Source organism: Pseudophryne corroboree, chromosome 9, assembly GCF_028390025.1.
Source record: "Pseudophryne corroboree isolate aPseCor3 chromosome 9, aPseCor3.hap2, whole genome shotgun sequence".
Lineage (NCBI taxonomy): Eukaryota > Metazoa > Chordata > Amphibia > Anura > Myobatrachidae > Pseudophryne > Pseudophryne corroboree.
This window is the reverse complement of record NC_086452.1, coordinates 358,138,172-358,161,101: the sequence shown is the minus strand read 5'-3', so window position 1 is coordinate 358,161,101 and position 22,930 is coordinate 358,138,172.

Below are 22,930 nucleotides of genomic sequence, written 5' to 3'. Positions count from 1 at the left end.
TAGGTACAGCAGTGGCCTACCGTACTGCTATATACAGTATAATGGACCTGGTGGACACTGTCAGCAGACTGCATTTATAGTATAAAGAAAAAAAGACACCACAGGTATACAATGTAGATGGATGGATAGTATACTTTATGTATGACGACGAGTGACTGAAGACACAGAGGTAGGTACAGCAGTGGCCTACCGTACTGCTATATACAGTATAATGGACCTGGTGGACACTGTCAGCAGACTGCATTTATAGTATAAAGAAAAAAAGACACCACAGGTATACAATGTAGATGGATGGATAGTATACTTTATGTATGACGACGAGTGACTGAAGACACAGAGGTAGGTACAGCAGTGGCCTACCGTACTGCTATATACAGTATAATGGACCTGGTGGACACTGTCAGCAGACTGCGTTTATAGTATAAAGAAAAAAAGACACCACAGGTATACAATGTAGATGGATGGATAGTATACTTTATGTATGACGACGAGTGACTGAAGACACAGAGGTAGGTACAGCAGTGGCCTACCGTACTGCTATATACAGTATAATGGACCTGGTGGACACTGTCAGCAGACTGCGTTTATAGTATAAAGAAAAAAAGACACCACAGGTATACAATGTAGATGGATGGATAGTATACTTTATGTATGACGACGAGTGACTGAAGACACAGAGGTAGGTACAGCAGTGGCCTACCGTACTGCTATATACAGTATAATGGACCTGGTGGACACTGTCAGCAGATTGCGTTTATAGTATAAAGAAAAAAAGACACCACAGGTATACAATGTAGATGGATGGATAGTATACTTTATGTATGATGACAAGTGACTGAAGACACAGAGGTAGGTACAGCAGTGGCCTACCGTACTGCTATATACAGTATAATAGACCTGGTGGACACTGTCAGCAGACTGCGTTTATAGTATAAAGAAAAAAAGACACCACAGGTATACAATGTAGATGGATGGATAGTATACTTTATGTATGACGACGAGTGACTGAAGACACAGAGGTAGGTACAGCAGTGGCCTACCGTACTGCTATATACAGTATAATGGACCTGGTGGACACTGTCAGCAGACTGCGTTTATACTTATAGTATAAAGAAAAAAAGACACCACAGGAGTGTTTTTCAGGCAGACAAACGTATACTGGTGGTCACTGTCAGCAAAACTGTGCACTGTACTCCTGCTATAGCTGCTCCCCAGTCTCCCCCACAATTAAGCAGTGTGAGCACTCAGCACAGTCAGATATATCATGCAGCACACTGAGGCTGAGCACAGATATGGTATGGAGCGTTTTTTTCAGGCAGAGAACGGATAAAAAAAAACTAGCAAAACTCTGCACTGTACTCCTCCTAACAGCTGCTCCCCAATCCTCCCCACAATAAGCTAAGCAGTAGCAATCAGATCAACTAACTATAACTATATAAACGGAGAGGACGCCAGCCACGTCCTCTCCCTATCAATCTCAATGCACGTGTGAAAATGGCGGCGACGCGCGGCTGCTTATATAGAATCCGAATCTCGCGAGAATCCGACAGCGGGATGATGACGTTCGGGCGCGCTCGGGTTAGCCGAGCCATACGGGAGAATCCGAGTATGGCTCGGACCCGTGTAAAAAGGGTAAAGTTCGGGGGGGTTCGGTTTCTCGGAAACCGAACCCGCTCATCACTAGTAAATACTGGCTGCTTTATTTTTACACTGCAATTTAGATTGCAGATTGAACTCACCACACCCAAATCTAACTCTGTCTGCACATGTTACATCTGCCTCCCCTGCACTGCACATGGTTTTGCCCAACTGCTAAAAAAATTCCTGCTGCGATCAACTTGGAATTACCCCCATCGAGCGATAATAAGCCCTTTCTCCTGCCATTTGGCTAGTAAAAGGGATCATTACCACCTCTCCTGCTTTGCCATCAGGTAAACCTCCTAAATCACTGACTGTAATCTCTTCCCCACTATTTATTGCTGTGCGCAATGCATACAAAGTAGACACTGGGCAGCAGTATCTGCATCGCTAGTTTGCTAGGTTTACGCAAGTTCATTTGTTAAATACCTGCGTTATTACATTCTATAGCTCTACATAAGGTGGTGTTAATGAATATGTTACAGCCCTACAAGCAAACTAAAGAATACTTAATAAAACATCCAAGTCCACCACTTTTTCATGTAATTCTATGGTTCCCTCGAGAATTTTAGCACCACAACTATATCCAACTTATCCAAGGATATTATGATAATAATCCTGTTATCAAATCAATTAAAGAGCATGAGGATTATTTATAATAAATGTTGATGGGATATAAAGGTCACAGGACACTTGCTACTTGCGATCATATAGCAGCATTCCAAGTTCCATTTGAAAACAATCAAGATCAATGAAACTGAAGGTGTGCATGATATTATTACTGTGTATACACTGTAATAGTAACATGAGGCTAGTAATACATACTGGAAAAATGATTTCAAGTACTATTTTTATTACTCATTATTTATAGACATTATATAAAACTAGAAGCTAAGACAATGACAAAGTCTGATCTGCTGATAAAAACGTACAATATAAAAGAAGAAATGGAAGTAATAGAAATAGATTTACAGTATGGCGGGCTATGTGTGGAGCAGCCTAGTTAAGTGTGTTAATCATAGGCGTGCGCAGCACATTTTATTAGGGGGTGCACCATCGGAGGGGTGTGTCTAGCACCACCTTATGGGCGTGTCTAGCACCATCTATTGACAGTCAACGCAATATAAAATATCCACCCTTGTACCAATCCTAATAAAGCAGATACATTGTCAGATGTTGTGGTGTGCACCAAACACACTGCAATTACACTGCTCCTCCTCAGCCTGGTCTGGCTCCCTCTCTCTTTCCCCTGCAAGCTGCAGCAGCTTACTTACAAGTCAGTCACTCACTGACACTGACAGTCGCAGACTAGTACTGCTGCTGCTGGAAAAACGAGTGACGTGTCAATACTGCTGCCAACCGCCTGCCAGTATTGAATTTGTCCTAAGAGGAACGCTGGCTGCATGCTGCTCCTCATTAGTGCTGCTCCTCATCAGTGGCTGGCATAGCATAGAAGGAGAGAGGTGGGCATGTGGCAGGTGGGCGTGCGAGCATGTTTTTGTACATGGAGTTTGAAAGCCGGTGTCAGTGGCACCCTTCATTAACCCAGGCATCCAGTCAGTAATGCAATCCTGACAGAGTGCAGCGCAGAGGGGACAGTAATCAGTCTGCTCGGCGATCGCTGCATCAGGCATGTTAGATCGGGGTGCCAGACATTAGGGGGTGCCTGTGCGCACCAGGAACCCCCCCTGCGCACACCTATGGTGTTAATTGAAAAGGAAATAGTGTTCTAGGAGATAAGAAGATAATAATTTTCATTATGTTGTGTACATTGTGTATCTAATACACTGACATGATGAAGAAAGTGATGATCTTATTAATCAGTGACCAACCATGGAATGCTTCAGTGTTGGGGCATCATCACTGATTGGCATCAGGATAATATGTTATGGAGGGTAGAAGAGGTGCCGGCACAGAGTCTGGTTATTTTTTTATTTTATGCACAGTAGTATTTACATTTTATCAATAGAAAGTATCCTTCTCTTGAATCTATCTATTCTGTCCAATCACATCATTATATTTTTAGGGAAAGTTGGCACATAAAGGTCTGATTCAGGAGGCAAATGGACCAGGAATGGTCCTCATTATGGATTAAGCATGTTTGAAATAACATTCAGTACATTTGAATGCATTTGTTAAGAATTTATTTTAGAACCGGAACTGAAAACCATCTCTCCTCTCTTCACAGGTAAAAACACCATCCTCATGCTTGTATATCTAAGTCTCTCATCTCTCTCTGGCTACACTTTTCACACCCCAAGAAAGTTTGTCTGCAAATGTCTGTGATCCTTCTTCAATGCAAAATCCCCTCTGTTAATTAGCTGAACCTCTGATTGCACACCTCCCCCTTTGCCAGCTGATATAGTTGGAGCATTTAAGAGCAATATTATCAAGGCCTGCAGTCAGGATCTGGCCTGCTTGCATTTGTGAAGAATGCATTTGTCAAGAAAGTATTTTAAGGATGAAGCTAGAACCGGAGTTTGAACTGGATTTGGACTACGCTAAAATCTCTAATTAAACTAGTTCCCCAAACACTGCAACTCAGGACCATTATGTGGCCTCTCCTCACCTCTGCCATGAGAACACCAGGACCAATGCCTACTACTCCTCTGTCCAAGCACATCATGACTGCCCTCGGGACTACCCCTCACGCTGAGCAGGGAACTGAGGGGCGTGCGCACCAGGACCAGACTTTGCTGGGTCAGTTCCATTGGACATTAGTGTGCACCCCACATTCTCACACCCACCCGCATTGCTCTCATGAGACCAGGACATTTATCATTTTTACAAAATAATGTTAGTACAGTTTTCCTGCAAATGTGCTTTTCTCTTCTCTTTCTTCTTACAGGGTACTTGCACCCCACTGTGTGCTATTCCTGTAAAGTGTTCCTCCATTGGTTGCACACCCTGCCAGCAGTAACCTACACAGTGCGCCCCACATGGCTGCCTCGGATGGTTCCTCCGTGGGCAGGGTTTGCTACATTTGGATCTTTCCATGCAGGGTATAGCATACTTCTACACATGTGTCAGTTTTCCCATACATGCATTTGGCCCTTGTATGGCTCATCTCCCACTGTGTAACCTTCGTAGTGCGCCCAACACGGCTGACTTATCTGGTACGCTTGGGGATGGGATGAAAAATACATGGACCTGATGGTTTTATTGGAACCCTACTCTGAACTTAAGGACTCTGCAATCTCTCCATTTTGTGTTCTCTTCTAGGGTTGGACTATTCCACCCTGGGTAATCCTATGTAGTGCGCCTAAGATGGCTGCAGCACCTGGTACCTTGTGAGGGTGGAATACACAACCCCTGGAGGTTATTACCAAAAATGCCTACACCAATCATGCATTATTGTTTCTGTGTGCTTTTTTTATTTATTTTTGTCTGTGTGGTTTATCTTTTGATGTAATACTTAAATCTTCTGTATTATGTGCATTGTTTGAGTTCTAGTTGGCGCCGCGGATGGCTGCCTCGGTGCTGCTCTGCCAAGCAGCCTTCGTTTTTAGTCTTACATGTATAATATGTCTAATATGTTAAGTCTATTGTACAGTTGCAATGTGTAGTATCAACTCATACGTGTAATGTTTGTAATGTATGCTACGTTTTTCCCCCTTCTTATGCTGTGTATTCCCCCTTCATGTTGCTGCTTGGCGATGCATTGTACCACAAAGAGTTCCTAGTGTACATGAGTACACCTGGCCAATAAAGCTGATTCTGATTCTGATTCCAATTAAGATTGATGGCCTAGATTTCCAGAACCTCAATATAAACCCCCCACAAAGTAATTGGTCCTTCTGCCATGCAGCATTTGCATTCTCCTTGTGGTCCAGCCTATGCTGTACACAATTATCTGAAGGTGAACATGGTACAGGGCTCTGATAAGGTAGTGCAGCATTAACAGCTGGTGTTTGCCTTCCCTGCATATGTGCACGATGGATGAATTAGGAATGAGCAATTGAAGGGTTTGAATCAATCTTTTAGATTGATATGGGATTGTTACTTGCATATCAATACAGTGCAATTATTGTCATGGGAAAATCAATCTCTTTTTGTTATATCTGTGATTGCCACATGTATACAGAACCCAGCAAATCATTTTCTCTAGCAGTACAATGATCAATCCAACTGATATATCACATTGATTATATCAATTGGAAAATGTCCAAGATCGGGCCCTTATTATCAATATTCAATGTCCTATTCATATAGAATAGATATTGAAGGCATTGCACTTGTTCTGCCTAATGACTGTTGAAAAAAGGAGGGAGGCTTCATGCCCTATGCCAAGATGGCCACCAAGATCACTACTGAGTATGCGCAGGAGCCATCTTGAGACTGTGTAAGACTGTGTACAGTGAGATGGTGGAATGTAGCTCCTATGAGAATCCTGATTTTTTATATATTAAAGCATATATATCTTTCTTTTCCAGTGCCCTGCACTACTACCCATTTTTAGTATACACTCACAGGCTGGTGAGCTGTATGAAACCCCACTCCACTCAAGCTCCACTCCAACACCAGTGTACATGTGACAGGGAGTACTGCGGTACCAGCTATCAATACACCAACACCACTGGTTAAGTAACTGGGCTGTTTGAGTTATCTGCTGGTGTGTGCCTATATAACTCGCCAATATCAACAACTGCACACATGTTTTCCAACAATGGGGGTCATTCCGAGTTGATAGCTCGCTGCCGTTTTTTGCAGCGCAGTGAACAGGTTACTACTGCGCATGCATATGCACCGCAATGCGCAGGCGCATTGTACGGGTACAAAGTGAATCGTTGCTGGCCGATGGGTTTTACGAAGAATCCATTCACACAGCCGATCGCAAGGAGATTGACAGGAAGAAGGCATTTATGGGTGTCAACTGACCGTTTTCTGGGAATGTTTGGAAAAATGCAGGCATGTTCAGGCGTTTGCAGGGCGGGTGTCTGGTGTAAATTCTGGGACCAAAAAGACTGAAGTGATCGCAAGGGCTGAGTAAGTCCAGAGCTACTCAGAAACTGCAAAAAACTGTTTAGTTCCGCTCGGCTGCACACGCGTTTGCACACTTGAAAAGCGAAAATACACTCCCCTGTGGGCGGCGACTATGCGTTTGCACGGCTGCTAAAAGTAGCTAGCGAGTGATCAACCCGGAATGACCGCCAATGATCAGGTGGCTGGCTTTAAACTTTGGACAGTTCCACTGAAATTTTAGTTTACGTTTTGCAAATTTTTGTATCATCTGACAGTATGACAGTAGAGAAAGGGAAGGGATATTAAAAACAATGATGGTTCACTATTCATAGAATAACACCTGTATATAATTTTTACATTGAAGTTTTAGTGGCAGGGGTACAAAACCAAGGACACAAGAATGGAGGAGGGGGTATGTCTGTTGGTATAGGACTCCTGCGAGTCATAGCTATGCCCTCAAGATGGCGTGACCACGCTTCTTTGACAGCAGCGCAGCATGTTAACAGTGCTATGGTAAACTAGGTCCCAGTAGATCTCCTGGCGGCCTTGTACTAACAAGTTTATAACCTATCAATTCACTAAGTGCATCACTAAATCAGATATGGGTTTACTAAAGTACCTTAGTGATGTCTGTAGTTCCCATTTCCACGTAAAAAGGTAGGGTGTGTTCATGAATATTGTCTCAGTCCAGGTAATAGTTGACTCCATTATGTCTAGATGAGACTTCAGAGGCAGTAAACCATGCAGGAGCTACAGTAGGACTCAAGAATTATCATAGAATGTGTCTATTTTATTTTTTCCTCCTGAAATATTTTAATACTATTCCGTGTGATGGATTACAGAAGTTCACAATTTCAAACGTCTTTGAATTGCAGCAAGTTTCCTTCAGGGGAAAATAACACAATTCAATTTAACCATGCATGAATCAAGAGACAATGTTTCAGACCCTGAAGGAAAGAGGAAGACTGATGGAGTGAAAAAAGAAGGGTACTGAAAAGTCACAGGAAATGTAGAGTAGAGGAATACAAAAATAAAAAGTGCACGATGGTATATGTATATTATATAGTGTAAAATGTTTCAAATATCTTCCTGGAAAATGACTAATCCTAGAAAAATCCATCCAGCTTGTACACAATACTCTGGAGACCATAGGGCACTGTAACCCCATTTATTTACTGAATTTTATAATAGTATATTCTTTTCATTATCAACAAATATTACTGTAGCTTCAGACATTAGTAATAAAGGAAAAGATTGTAAGAAAAACTTGCCTACCCTCTCGGAAGCTGAGGGAGACTCCTGATACTTTAGGTAGTCCCCCGCAACCCCAGAAGGGTAGGTGGCTCTCTCGCATATCGCCCGCACCCTGTTGCTTCCTACTGAAGCGGGCAAGGTGAAGATAAAGACACTGAGATCACAGCTGCAGGGTGGAGTGGGCAGGGCTAAAAGTCACGATCGCGGCACTCTGGTCCTGTCCCCCAAAGTGTCAGTCTGTGTCTCCTCTCCGACCTTCTCCCGGAGAGGAGACAAAAAAAGTAGGTGTCTATTTACTAAGCTTCGGATGGAAATAAAGTGCACAGAGATAAAGTACTAGCCAATCGGCTCCTAACTGCTATGCCACAGGCTGTGTTTGAAAAATGACAGTTAGTAGCCGATTGGCTGGTACTTTATCTCCAGGGACTTTATCTCCATCCAAGGCTTAGTAAATAGACCCCTGTTGTAAGACTAGCAACTAAGATGCACAAAAAGGATGGTTCTGAGTTGAGACCAAAGCAAAACAGAGCACGGAACTTTGCACCTTAGTAAAATCATGTTATACCACACTAAGCATTTGATTTAGAAAATTGCTGGGTAAAGCTGGGTCGTATGTCGGTGTGAAGGGGTCAGTCTGGGTTAAATGTCCCAGCGGGGGTGATTTAAGAGAGGAGAGGGCCCTGTGCAGGATCTGATCTGCACCCTTCTGCAGACGCCTTGTTCCTGTGTATGTGCAGATCACTGGGAAAATGGCAGCCGTACGATTTTCCCAGTGATTTCTGTCTGTAACGCTGCCTTCCATAGGACTTCAGAGGGGTAAGTATATTTATTTATATGGGTACTGGGTGTGCAGTTTGGTTCCCCCTATTACCAGGCACTGGTCAGTGTGAAAGAGGGGACCTGGGTTATGTTTAAAAGGTGTTCATTGGTGCTGACTTTTATGATACATCTCAGTGAACATGTAACACTCACTTTTAATGACTCAAACTGCTTTGCAGGGCCGACACGGGTGCAATGTGAAAGGCAATGACCCGAGTATAACCTGGGTCCCACGTGCAGTGTGAAAGGGGTGTGAGCAGCTGTAACACGGGTTGAAGCCATGGGGGTGATTCAGAGTTGATCGTAGCTGTGCTAAATTTAGCACAGCTACGATCAGGCACAATGACATGCGGGGGGATGCCCAGCACAAGGCTAGCCCGTCCCGCATGTCAGTCCCTGCCCCGTCGCAGAAGTACAAAAGCATCGCACAGCTGCGATGCTTTTGTACTTCAGGAGTAGCTCCCGGCCAGCGCAGACCGGGAGCTACTCTCCGCTGCCCGGGTCACAACGGCTGCGTGTGATCTCACGCAGCCACCGTGGCCCGCCCCTGGCACGATCCTGCCACACCTGCGTTGGCCGGACCGCACCTCTTAAACGGCGCCCTCCCACCCAGCGACCACCTCTGCCTGTCAATCAGAGGCAGCGCCGGCGCATGCGCAGTTCAGGCCTGATCGCTGCTGTGCGAACACGCACAGCACCGATCAGGTCTGAATTAGCCCCCATGTTCCTTACCCCAGATTAGACCCAGGATTTTGGTGTGAAAGGGGTAACACAGTGCAGGTGAGGAAGATGTAAAACATTCAGAGAGATATAGATTGGAGAGGGGAGTGTCCAAACTCAAGGGCTACATGCAAAAGCAGACAGTATTTACCTTGTATGCAAAAAACAATAAATGTATTTGCACCCTTGCATTGCACCTTTTGTTCCAGCTGCTAAATTACTTGCTTATTTTGCATTGCTGCCAACTCATAATCGGATCCAAAATGTGCAATTAATTGACATTTTTTTAAAAATCTGGATATTTGCAGAGGCAAAAACTGGAACTCTCCAGAGAAATCTAAGCACCCATTTATCCATGCAAATGGGATGTAGAGTATGTTTTAGGATTTGAGATTTTACATTTTACATTTTTTTGGGATTTTGCATGTCTTAAATCCATGTACAAATTCAAGTACAGCTAATACTAATCTAGAGCTCACCTACACATCTCAACTTTCTCTCATACAGTACATACGGGATCCGGTCTGAAGATCAACACTGTCATGGTCGACAATCTTTAGGTCGACCACTATAGGTTGACAGTTACTAGATCGACAGCGTTACTGCAGAAATAGCATTCTCAGTATCTGTTCCCTTCTATGCTGTATAAACTAAAATGTATCGAAGGTATTTAAATTACAATGAGTCCATATCATAGGTGTGCACACAGAGTGTGAAGGGTGTGTGAACACATACCCCTTGTGCAGCGCCAATCTAAAAATCAACAAATAGCCTGAGATTGGCAGACACCAATCCCAGCCATTTACCAGGGATGGGGCAGTGATGTGTAATCCAGCACAGCCACATCATCAAACGACCTCAGGAAGAGGTGAGAGGGCTGAGTTGGGGCTGTGACTTGTGTGGTTTATGGGGGCGTAACTATCTGGGGGTGTGGCTACATTAAACACACCCGAAACAGGACCCTGGTCATTGATTTGTTACCAGTGGTCATTCCATGCTGTAATTGTACAAAGCACAGGTTCCCATCTAGTGTGCATCACACATTTTTCTTTAAACTGGTTTGCTATACTTGCCTAGCTGCATGGGCCACTGGGTACTCAAAATATATGGAATCATGTTTCAGATGTTTCAGATGTATTAAATGAAGACAAACACTGCATGCTAGTTCCAAGTAGTCATGTTGAACAAGGCAAGTTGAACAGGAAGTCACACCCCCATCACAAGCAGCTACATCTATATATTACTCACATGGCACCACTGGGTTAGATTAACATTACACAAACATCTCCCTTTTTTTTTTCTTTTTAACAATGCTAACAATGTCCTCCATTACTTTGTTTATTTTGAAACTATAAATCAAGTCTGTCAGGTGGCCGTGAATGACGGCCACTACGAGTAAAAATAGGACAGGAGTCGGAGATGAATTTCGTTGGGCAGGAGTCTGTATAACTCTAGCGGGTGATAATGATGGACTACCATCCGGAATGTCTGCATGTTCTCATTTTCTCCATATTCAGGTATAACAATCTGTGGCCTTTCAAATTCCTGATTCACCATTGGCGCAACCGGCTCCATAATCAAGCCAGGAATGGAATGCCCAACATTCTCATGTAGTATTGTCCCTTCAGCTACTCGCAAATCCACACGATTGCGTCTGTACAAATTACCTTCCACATCCACAAGATATGAGCGTGGTGCAACCTTGCGCACACAGGTACCAAGTCTCCAACGGCCTGTGCGATCTCCAGGAAGGGGCTTCATGCGAATTGGCTCACCAATAGCAAGTTCAGGCAACTCCTTAGAAGATTTATCATACCCCAGCTTAGAAATCTGCTTCCTCTGCAGTAGCAATTTAGGCACACCTTGGACTGCACTCGGATAGAGCAAAGTGCTGGCTACTGGTAAAGATGTCTTAAGTCTCCTTGACATCAGACGCTGTGCAGGACTAGTCCCCATGCCCTCGGTGGGTGTATTTCTCCATTGTAATATGGCCTTCCATTGGTCTGTATTATCACTGCTAGCTTTTTTGCACAAATTCTTTACTATCTTAACTGCAGACTCAGCTTTACCATTCGATTTTGGATAACGTGGGGATGAAGTAACATGCTCAAACTCCCATTCAGAGGCAAATCGTCCAAATTGTTCACATGCAAACTGCGGTCCATTGTCCGAGATCACTCTTTCAGGCTGGCCATAACGTGCAAATTGTGCCTTGCAGTGCTTTATTGTAGTCTCAGATGATAAGTCTGGGAGAAGCTCAATTTCCCAAAAATCAGAATAATGGTCCACTATTAACAGAAAGTCTTTGCCTGCATAAGTAAATAAATCCATGCTGACAATCTGCCATGGACGCACTGGTATCTCATGTGACATCATAGGTTCTTTTTGTTGTGCATGAGCATATTCATTGCACGCCGAGCAGTTACCAACATAGTTCTTAATCTCACTTTGCATGTTAGGCCAGTACAATGTATCTCTTGCTTGTCTGTAGCATGCATCACCTCCAAGATGGCTGGAATGTATGCGTGCCAGCATCTCAGATCTCAAAGATTTTGGTATGATGACTCTTGGCCCCTTGTACAAAATGCCATTCTGTACGCTGATCTCATCTCTAAATGACCAATAGTCCCTCACTATGATTGGTGTCTCTTCTTTTGAGTCCGGCCATCCAGCCAGTACAATAGACTTCAAAATCTGCAGGCTCTCATCAGTCATGGTGTGCTGCTGAACCTGCTGCAGTCGCTGATCAGTGACATTCAGATAATCTGCCTGGTTAATCTTTGCAAAGTCAGTCATTACCGGATGCATGGTGCACACTGTGTGATAACTCTGAGCTGCTCCAGAACCCCCATCCATAGCTATTGCTCTACTAAGAGTGTCACTGATATACATCTCAGGGCCCGGCTTGTAGGTGACACAGAGATTGTAATGCTGTAATGTTAATATCATACTCTGAAGTCTTTTAGGTGCACACAGAAGAGGCTTTTTAAAGATGGCAATTAGCGGATTATGATCAGTCTCCACTGTGATCACGTCCCGGCCGTATAGAAAATAATGAAAACGGGAACAAGCAAAAAAAATGCTCAAGCACTCCTTTTCAATTTGTGCATAATTCTGCTCAGTTGGAGTCAATGCTCTTGAAGCAAATGCAACTGGTTGTCCTTCTTGCATCAAGCAACATCCCAGTCCAGTTTTACTCGAATCACTTTGTACAGTAACTGGCTTGGTAACATCATAATACTTCAGCACAGGTGTAACTGTGACCAAATGCTTTATTTCCTCCACAGCCTTATCATGCTTTGGAAGCCAGTGCCATATCGAATTTCTGTCCAGAAGCCTGCGCAGGGGTTCACATACCTCTGAGAGGCGAGGCATAAATTTGGCCAAATTTGTCACAAACCCAATCAAACGTTGCACGGACTTTACATCAGTGGGCTTTGGCATTTCCAAGATAGCTCTAACTTTTTCAGGGTCAACTTTCAAACCTTCAGAGGACAGGATATGACCATGAAAATGAACCTCTTTCAACTTAAATTGCAGTTTCTTCACACTAAGTCTTAATTTCACTTGTCTGCAACGATCCAATAGCGCTAGCAACTTGCGGTCATGATCAGCCTCCGCTTCCTTTACTGTCTCGCCACAGCCAACCACAAGAATATCATCTGCTATCGGCTCAATGCCGCTAAGTCCAATCAGCAATTCGTGTTGTTTTCGCTGGTAAACATCAGGTGCTACAGAAACTCCAAAGGGAAGTTTAAGCCATCTTTTCCTACCCCAAGGGGTCCAAAAGGTTGTCATATAGCTGCTTTTTTCATCCAGCTTACATTGCAGAAATGCATCACGTGCATCAACCAGTGTAAAGACTTTTGCTTTGGGCAGCTTATATAAAACATCCTCCAATGTCGGCATAATATAATGAGATCTACGCAGTGCTTGATTTCAAAATTTAGATCAATACAGATTCTTAACTTGTCAGGCTTTGCCACAATGACCATATTGCTAATCCAGTCAGTTGGTTCAGTCACAGGTGCAATATGCCCATCTGCTTCATACTGATCAAGCAAAGCTTTCACTTTTGGCTTGAGGGCTATAGGCACATTGCGTGGAGCACACTGGAATGGCGGAACACTTGGACAAGTTTAAAATGTACTTCCCCAGGAACAGACTTCACTGGCCACTTGAACACATTATCATAGGCCTCTATTATTTGCTCTTTCCTCAATGGTCCAGACAATTCATGTTCCATCTTATGTAGCTCAGAAGGAATAGTAAATTGCATCAACCCCAAACGCTCACATGTGGAACCTGACAATAATGGTTTCTGGTGGGCCTCTACAATTTCAAAAGTAAGCACGTGGGTAAGGGTATGTCCACTAACGCATTCTGTTCTTAACCGTCCCAATGATTTCATCAGCTCTCCAAAAAACAGCTTCAGTTTAGTGTCACTTGGCAGTAATGGAACTCTAGGAGCCAATTTCATCTTATCTTCCAGACTCATAACATTACATGTTGCCCCTGAGTCTAATTGACATGCTTGCCTCTTATTATTCAAAGTCAGATGTGCAAACCACTTTTGGCCTTCTGATCTTATAGTACCAATACATTCTGTTGAATTAATCACCTCAGCGCTATGGGTATCAGCTCCAGGTGTTTCATCTACTATGTGTACTTTCCCTGCTTTATTCCAGCTCTTGTTTGATAAGCACATTTTAGCAAAGTGATTGGTAATACCACATGATCTACAGGTTTTCCCAAATGCTGGGCACTGCTCTTTCCCTAGCCTGTGCCTATTACCACAGTATTTACAGACCATATATTTGGCTGCTGGTGAGTTCTGCTGCCGATTTGTACACTTTGGGCTATCCAGCAAATCACCCCTGTGCTGTGCTGTTGTCTGTCTGTAACATTGACATTATCAATCTGTCTATCTATTGCTCTGATTCTCTGGTCAGTGAGCTCTGCTGTGCGACACATTTCAATAGCTGCTGACAGATCTAAATTCCGCTCTCTTAAGAGACGGCGGTGTGTTTTCACAATTTATGCCCAATACTAATTTATCTCGTATAAGTTCATCTTTCAATGTGCCATACTCACAGGTTGCTGCCTTTTCTCTCAGCCGGGTAACAAATTTATCAATGGATTCACCTTCCTCTTGTTTACTGCAGCCAAAAATATACCTTTCATAAATGAAGTTTTTTGCATGCTTAAAGTATGCCTCCATTGCATTCAGGATTGCGTTTACATCTGTTTGTCGCTGCGCAGAAAGACTCAGGCTGTGCTTATAAACATGACGACATTCACTGCCCATCACTCTCCTCAGTGTGGCTGCTTGCACCTCAGCTGATTTATCATTCAGGCCTGTAGCTACAGAAAAATCTTCAAACTCAGCTCTAAAGTTCTCCCAGTTGATGCTCAAATTGCCACTCATCTGCATCCCATCAGGTGGAGGAATATTGTTGCTAGTTGCCATGTTGGTGTACTCCCACTCCAGAGAAGGCAGACAAGTTTAACACAATGGTGATTCAATCCACTTGATATCTATGCAATCCTTATCCTTTTCTTGTCACTGCAGGTCTTCTCATAAGTTTGAGCTGCTGCTCTGCCAATAATCAGCATCATTTGTGGGCTCAGGAACTTCTGACACCATGTTTCAGATGTATTAAATGAAGACAAACACTGCATGCTAGTTCCAAGTAGTCATGTTGAACAAGGCAAGTTGAACAGGAAGTCACACCCCCATCACAAGCAGCTACATCTATATAACTCACATGGCACCACTAGGTTAGATTAACATTACACAAACATCAGATCCACCAGCTCATTTCCCTTAACCAGATTTACCCTCCTCCCCTTCTCTTTCCCCTTCATCACTAAGAGGCAGTGGGAGATAACAGGAGCTACTGTGACATTACACATGATGTATGGGGTTAAATTTGGGAGGTTTAAGGTATCATTTATCTAGGTAGCTGAACCACTTAATTATTGGAAGGAACATTGTTCTAGGAGGGGATTTATTAGACTCTGTAGCAACAAACTAGCAAGGGGGGTATAGGAACTAAACCTGAATTCTGATATGACACTCAACACAACCCCTTTACTCAAACCACCCAATAGTATCAACATGAATTGATACACATAGGAATTTAACAACTGCTAAATGGAATGAGCTGGGGACCTGTTGGAGTATTCTACATCAAAAGTCCCTAGTGTTGAAGATTTAACTTCTACCTGGTTTTGGTAAGACACACTGTCCGTATAACAATCGCCGTGACCCTGATGTCATGAATCAAGGCTGATATCTTTGTTACTGCAGTATTCGCTCCACTGGGAGAAACCCACGATTTGGAGAGCTGAGTGTGTCTCCAAGTACAGTGACGTGTATCCATTCCCTACCATGGCCAGTATTTATTAAAAATCCGAGTTTGGCCGATTTGTGTTTTTTTTTCTAAGTCCCAATCCGGGAATTCACTAAGCACCAATCTCGGCAGTGTTTGGACTATTCGTAATGGTTTGAATGACAACGTTCCGAAATACGAATGAATAGACCATCGGTCAAACGCGGCTGTTATTTCATAGAATACGGGAATTCACTATTCATTCGTATTTGGGTGTTAGTCTCTGAGTGCTCAAATGCGGTCGTATTTTTTTGCGATTCGTTAAAAAAAGCGGCAAAAAAATAGACCTGCTTTTTTCAGTCGTGTTTACATGTGTTGCAAATAAAAAAATCACTCACACCTGAATTAGGATGCCTATAAAAGGATGTTAGGCCCATTTCAATACACCTACACTCAGAAATAGCAGCAGGACTGTGGGCCAGTGATCTTTTGTGTGCTGTGGGATTACTCAGACATCAGCCTGTAAGTACCCAGGGCCAAGAAACTGAACATGGTCAGCAGGTTGTACAGGTTCCGCAGAGGCTGCGCAGGCCTCGTTTTTTTAGGAGGCGTTTAAACTTGAACGCATTGTCCGATGATAAGGTCATACAGATGTTCCGTCTAAATCGTAACAACATTTTCCGTCTGTATGACCTTGTCAAACTGGGCCTAGACCCTGAGACAGCACGCTCTCGCCCTGTCTCAGGCCTGCACAAACTCCTGGCTGTGTTACACTTTCTGGCTACTGGCAGCTTTCAGGCTGTGTCTGGGGATGTCATAGGAATCTCACAGCCCTCATTTTCCAGAATCTTAACACAGGTGATGTATACCTAACGACCTCTTCTGTTTTGTGTTTGTTTTCATTTCTCGGTGGCCAGTTCTGTCCTAAAATCTCATGTTTATTGTTCTTTAAAATGTTTACACAGGTGTTGGCTGTTTTGCAGCCCCACATCGAGGCCTCAATCTGCTTCCCTACCCAGGAGTCTCAGTGGCATGCCGTCAGGGTAGATTTCTATGAGCTGGCTGGCATGCCCAATGTGCTTGGAGCCATAGATTGCACACACATTCAGCTGAGACCACCTAGGGGCAGGCAGCACATATATACAAACCGCCATTTCGAACACTCCACAAATGTGCAGGTGGTTTGTAATGCAAATCTCAAAATAATGAGTGTTGTTGCTGGTTACCCTTGCTGGTTACCCTGGGGGCTGCCATGACTCCTTCATCCTCAGTCAGTCATCCCTCTTTGATAAGTTTGAGGACGGACAAATGCCAGATGGATGGCTTCTGGGTATGTAATTTGATATGTGTAGGCCTGCGTATACTTTGTCCAAATACAGGTGCAGATGTATTAACCTGTAGAAGGCATAAGGAAGTGTGAAACCAGTGATCTGTGCAAGGTGATAAAGGCACCAGCCAATCAGCTCCAATATGATTAATTAACATTTAGGAACAGATTGTCTGCTGCCTTTATTACCTTGCACATATCACTTGTTTTTCACTTCCTTATGCCTTCTACAGTGTGTTAGTTATGTGTTGCTGTATCTTAACATGAATCACGTTACTATATCTGTCTTTTAGGTGATGGAGGATATGGCTGTTTCTCTTGGCTTCTAACTCCATTGTCCCGACCTGATACCCCTGCTGAACACAATTACAATAATGCACATAAGTCCACACGGAATGTGATAGAAAGATGTTTTGGTGTGCTGAAATCTAGGTTTCGGTGTCTGGATAAGTCTGGTGGCCTTTTGTTGTATAGTCCCTCCAAGGTGACTCAAATTGTGTTCTGCTGCTGCTTTCTTCATAACATGTGTTTGCAACAACATCTGCCACATGTTGAGGAGGAGGAGGAGGAGGAATAAAGCAGCCAGCAAGCAGAGGAATTAGAGACATCTGGTGATACTTGGAGTACTGATGTAGGGAGGCAGGTTAGGCAACAGATTATCAATCGCTATTTCTAAGGTAAGCTTGGTTTGCTTATTTCATTTGTTGTGTAATCATAAATAGATGTTTTGGGGTTTTTTCTCCAAAACCATTACTCAGAATGTGTCTGTCTCCTTGACACATACAAACATACCCTCGCTATATGAAAAACAAATGTCGCATGTGTATTGTGTGTATTTTTAATCTCAAAACAACAGATTATGAGTGGCATGCATTAAGTCTGGATAAGTGATCGTAAACTTGCAGTGCTAATTTCTTACAAGCCCACATCATCCATTTAGTATTTCACTTTATCATTGTGTGTAACGTCCTAATGCACAGGTTCACAAACTCGGCCCTCAGGACCACACACAGTGCATGTTTTTCACGTAACCCAGTAGAAGCACAGGTGTATGAGTTACTCACAGACATATGTTAAAAGGTTCACAGGTGGAGCTAATTATGTCACTTGTGATTCTGTGAGGAGACCTGCAAAACATGCACTGTGTGGGTTCCTGAGGGCTGAGTTTGAGAACCTGTGTTCCCAAAAAACACTCCTCAACATATAATATGTTAGCCTTGAGGAATACATGTGCCCCTATGTGTGATGCACCATCATATTTAAGACTCACAAACTTACTGTAATCAGGAATAATTTATTTCCTAATGTTTGATGCTGTAAACTTGATGATGTGTAAGTTTATACACAGTTTGCCACACATATACATTATTATACACAGTTTGTGCTTTTTGTTGTAAAATTACATATTTGTTTGTTTCAGCATCACGTGTCAAAACATTCTTAATCATTTTTAACACACACAAACATATCCCAACAATACTGACATTCATTTGGACAATGTTTTTCAAACAAAACAAAGGCAAAATATTACAAGCTTTTTACCTTTTTACGCAACTCAATTGTGTTCTTCTTGTAATGTTGTATAGATAAGATAGCTAACATATGTATCACTAACATTGTATTTTGGATTGTCTGCAGACAAAGAGAATGATTGGAATCTAGAAAGAGTAATGATTAGAAAAAAATCAAGTGGTCAGTTTACTTCCTGCTAAAGACATTCTGCCTGGCTGGCAATTATTGTATCTGCAGGCAAAGAGAATGATTGGAATCTAGAAAGAGTAATGATTATAAAAAAATCAAGTGGTCAGTTTACTTCCTGCTAAAGACATTCTGCCTGGCTGGCAATTATTGTATCTGCAGGCAAAGAGAATGATTGGAATCTAGAAAGAGTAATGATTAGAAAAAATCAAGTGGTCAGTTTACTTCCTGCTAACATGTATGTATGGCTCCATCAACATTTCCCTCCTCCAATACCAAATAAAAATGGTAATGAATAAATGTGCGTCCTAAATTTATGTGTTTTTTTTCTGGCCCACTTATAATTAATGATGTTGAAAAAAGGGTCAAGGAGCTAAGTGTTATATTATTTTAGCAACAGAAACACTTGCTAACTTTTTTGAGTTACTTATTCCAAATGTCTAACTTGTTTTTTTTCACATTTTTTTGGGTGGCTGCTTGTCCTGCCCTTTGCCTTTAGCACTGTCATGTTGCCGTGCTCTAGTGGACCGTCTTGGTAGTGTTGAGACTGGCGTGATATTTGGAGTAGTCGTACCAGAACTGTTGCTTGTTTGCTGTTGGTGCATGCATCTGAGTGTTTCATTCAGGTTAGTGAGGGTGGCATTGAGTTCACGTGTAGCAGCATTTTGATTGTCTACTATTCGGAATAAACTTTCATTAATCTTTTGATTGTTTTGAAAAATGCTCATATAACTTTGCTGTTGTCTGTGCTGTTCTTCCATTATGCGCTGTAAGTTGCCCATGACCTGTGTAATGTCTGTACGCATGAGTTCCATGGTATTGCCTATTCTGGTTGTTTGTTCATTTTGTCTACTCAGATTTCTTGATATTCTTCTGAGGTGAGATGGTAGGCTTGCAAACATTTGTGTCTGCTTACGCAGGCAATCTTCATTAGTGGCCTGCTGTCTAGCCCAAATGGTCCAAAACACCTGATCAGGGCCTTGTGTTCCTGGTGTTGTTGGGCTGTGTTGTGGTGGTGGTGTGCTTTGCTGTGGTGGTGTACTCACAGGTGCTGGGGGGCTCATTCCTTGCATTAATGGCTGCATTTCTAAGATGTTTGTCTCCTCCATGTCACTGTGTTGCTGTTGTTGCGGAGGGATGCTGTTCCCAGGATAAGAAGCTGAAATGTTAAACAAATCTCCGTTAGCTATCCATATGTTTGAGAAATGTAAACAAATCACTACACATGGGGGGCAATTTACTAAGATGGGAGTTCTATTTAAGATGGGATGTTGCCCATAGCAACCAATCAGCTTCTACTTCTCATTTATCTAGCACCTTCTAGAAGATAATACCTGGAATCTGATTGGTTGCTATGGGCAACATCCCATCTTCAATAGAATGCCCATCTTAGTAAATTTACCCCATGGAACACATGTGATTCATTGTTGCTTTCAACTATTCTGCCTAGCAACATCATCACTCATAGCTTAAATACATACATATGCCTGTTTGTGGCAAATGTGTCTGGTTACTTAATTGTGAAAGCAAACACTTTAGTTTTATTGTAGCTCACACATACTCCACCATAAAAACACATTGGAATACATAATGTCTCACCTTATAGCTTTGTTCATTCAAACATAGTAATGTTTTTATATGTATTTTGCAATGTTACCTCAAACACACATCTGAAATGTTGAAAAACAACCTTACTTTTTTCAATAAAACAAAATGCTTTTTTGTTGCAGCATCTTACACACAATGTCATACTGTATGGCTCAAGTGGACATACATATCTTTACTGGATGTGGACAAGGACATTTAGCTTGGATTACATTTCAGCTTTTACTTACTGCGGTAAGTATTTACTTTTTTGATGTGTTTTGACTTAATGCGGTTATGAAATATTTTGATTAATTACTGAATTTTAACACATTTTTTACAGTTTTATACTCACAATCAAGATGAGGGGAGTGTGGATGACGCCTTGGAGGTGTGTACAAAATTTGGAGTGGGGGGACAGAACATACGGACGATAATCTTCATGGCGGGGTAGCCTGCTGTGTTTGGCCCGGGACATACGACCTTGCTTTCTTTTCGGCCACAGGTTTTTTGTGGTGATGTCTTTCAGAAGTGCCACTTCTGCTGCTCCATACTTCTTTTGATGGACCTTTTAATGAAAGTGCAATTTTGTTATGGCCATTCCTTTACAAGCATACCCTATACTACAATGGACACTTTACCTGCTTCCGCAGTGTCATCATCATCAGGTGTGATAGGAGTTACTGGCCGACGAGGAGTGCTGCTTTTTTCAGACACTGTATAAAATGAATTATATTAAAAAATCATGCTATTGTGTATACATCCACCCATTATGCTTATAAACATTTATTATTTTAGAAATGCTTGGTTTTTAATTAAAACAAACATAAGGACCAGAAAAAAAAAAAACAATGACCAAAACACATATGCACTATGGCAACATCAACACAGGAAAACATGTACAGGACACTGACATAGGCCACAAGTTCAAGGAAAGGTTTTAAAAAAACAAAACAAAAAAACTTCATTTTGTATTGGAACGAAAAATATTACAGATGCAATATCTAATTTGCTCTGTGATGTAGTACTCCAAAGACACATTACCACTATATGAGCAAAAACAAAATGCAGCAATTTGTAAAAAAAAACACTGCAGTGTGGTGTCACGGTACAAATACAAGCAAAAAAAAAAAAAGATTTTTAAATTAAATAATTAACATTATCTAAAGATGACATTACACATGTAAGTGGCTTCCAAACCACTTTCCAGTACTCCAGCCTCTAACATCACAACCACTTTTTAACTAAAAAAACCACATGGATCACTTAAATATAAAACATAGTCACTATTTTATTTAAAAAAAACAAGCAAAAAGAAAACATTATTGCAGGACAATTCAGAGACACACCAAGTCCAAACTACACATGCAAAAAAGCAGTCTGAAAAACACATGACATACAATAAAGTAAGATGTTACATTGACTTTTATATAAAACATTAACCAAAACAATGTATTTGCTGACACACACTTGAAGATGGGAGTAATATGCAACGTCACATGACACACATTACAAAAAAAAACAAATAATAAAAATAAAATGCAAATACACATGCTCACCATTCTTCCTGGGCCTATCTGAATCCCGGACATGGGTTGCAGAGACAACTTCTGGAGGTATTACACTCCGCATGGGCTCCTCATACTCCAGATAACTTGCAATATAGGGCTGCCCACCACCGGTTTTCCGAGCCGACTTGGCCTCCTTGGCCATTTTGGACTTGACACGTCGCTTTATGTCATAGTACCGTTTGCGGCACGTGTCCCCCGTCCGCTTGACCACCCCCTCACTATTGACAGCAGCAACTACTTTCGCCCACAACACCGTCTTCCTCCATGTTGGCACCTTGGCGGACTCAGGGCCAAATAGCTGCCTCTGATACTTCATCAGCTCACGCACCAATGCAACATTTTCAGCAAAACTAAACTTAACATTCCGCCCAGTCTTAGTAGTGGTGCGTGGCTGCGGAGCACTCTGACTGTCACTATCACTTGAGGCTGCTGCAGCAACCTCACCCACCTCCTCCACCTCACTAACCTCACTAACACTCACCTCCTCCACCTGACCAACCTCCTCCCCCTCACTCACACCCTCCACCTCTGAGTCACACATAATTGTGTGTGTAAACAGTTAACACAGGAAAAAAAAGACAAACAACACACTCCTCCACTACCACCACACAACTCACATACCACCCCCCCCCCCCCCCCCCCCCCCACACACACACACACACTGACAAGGGACTATAAAGAAAAATAACTTGGACTAAAAATGAGACAAAACCACAAAATACAAGACAACAAGAATGACAAGACGACTTTCAAACACAATACCACACTCAGAAATCGCTACAACCACTCCTCTTCAAAACACAAATTCACCTACCTCCACAGCACAACCTCCCTCCTCCTCACCACTAACTAAACCCACGAGGTGCGGACGGTTTGGGGCGTATTTATATGGTTGCGCACAGACACTCCTACCATCTGAAACACAACCAATCACGAACGGGGATGAAAATCGATAGTGAAAGTGAAAATGCGACCGCAGGAAAAAAAAAACCCTGCCGCGTTTAACTTAGGAAAAAAAACAC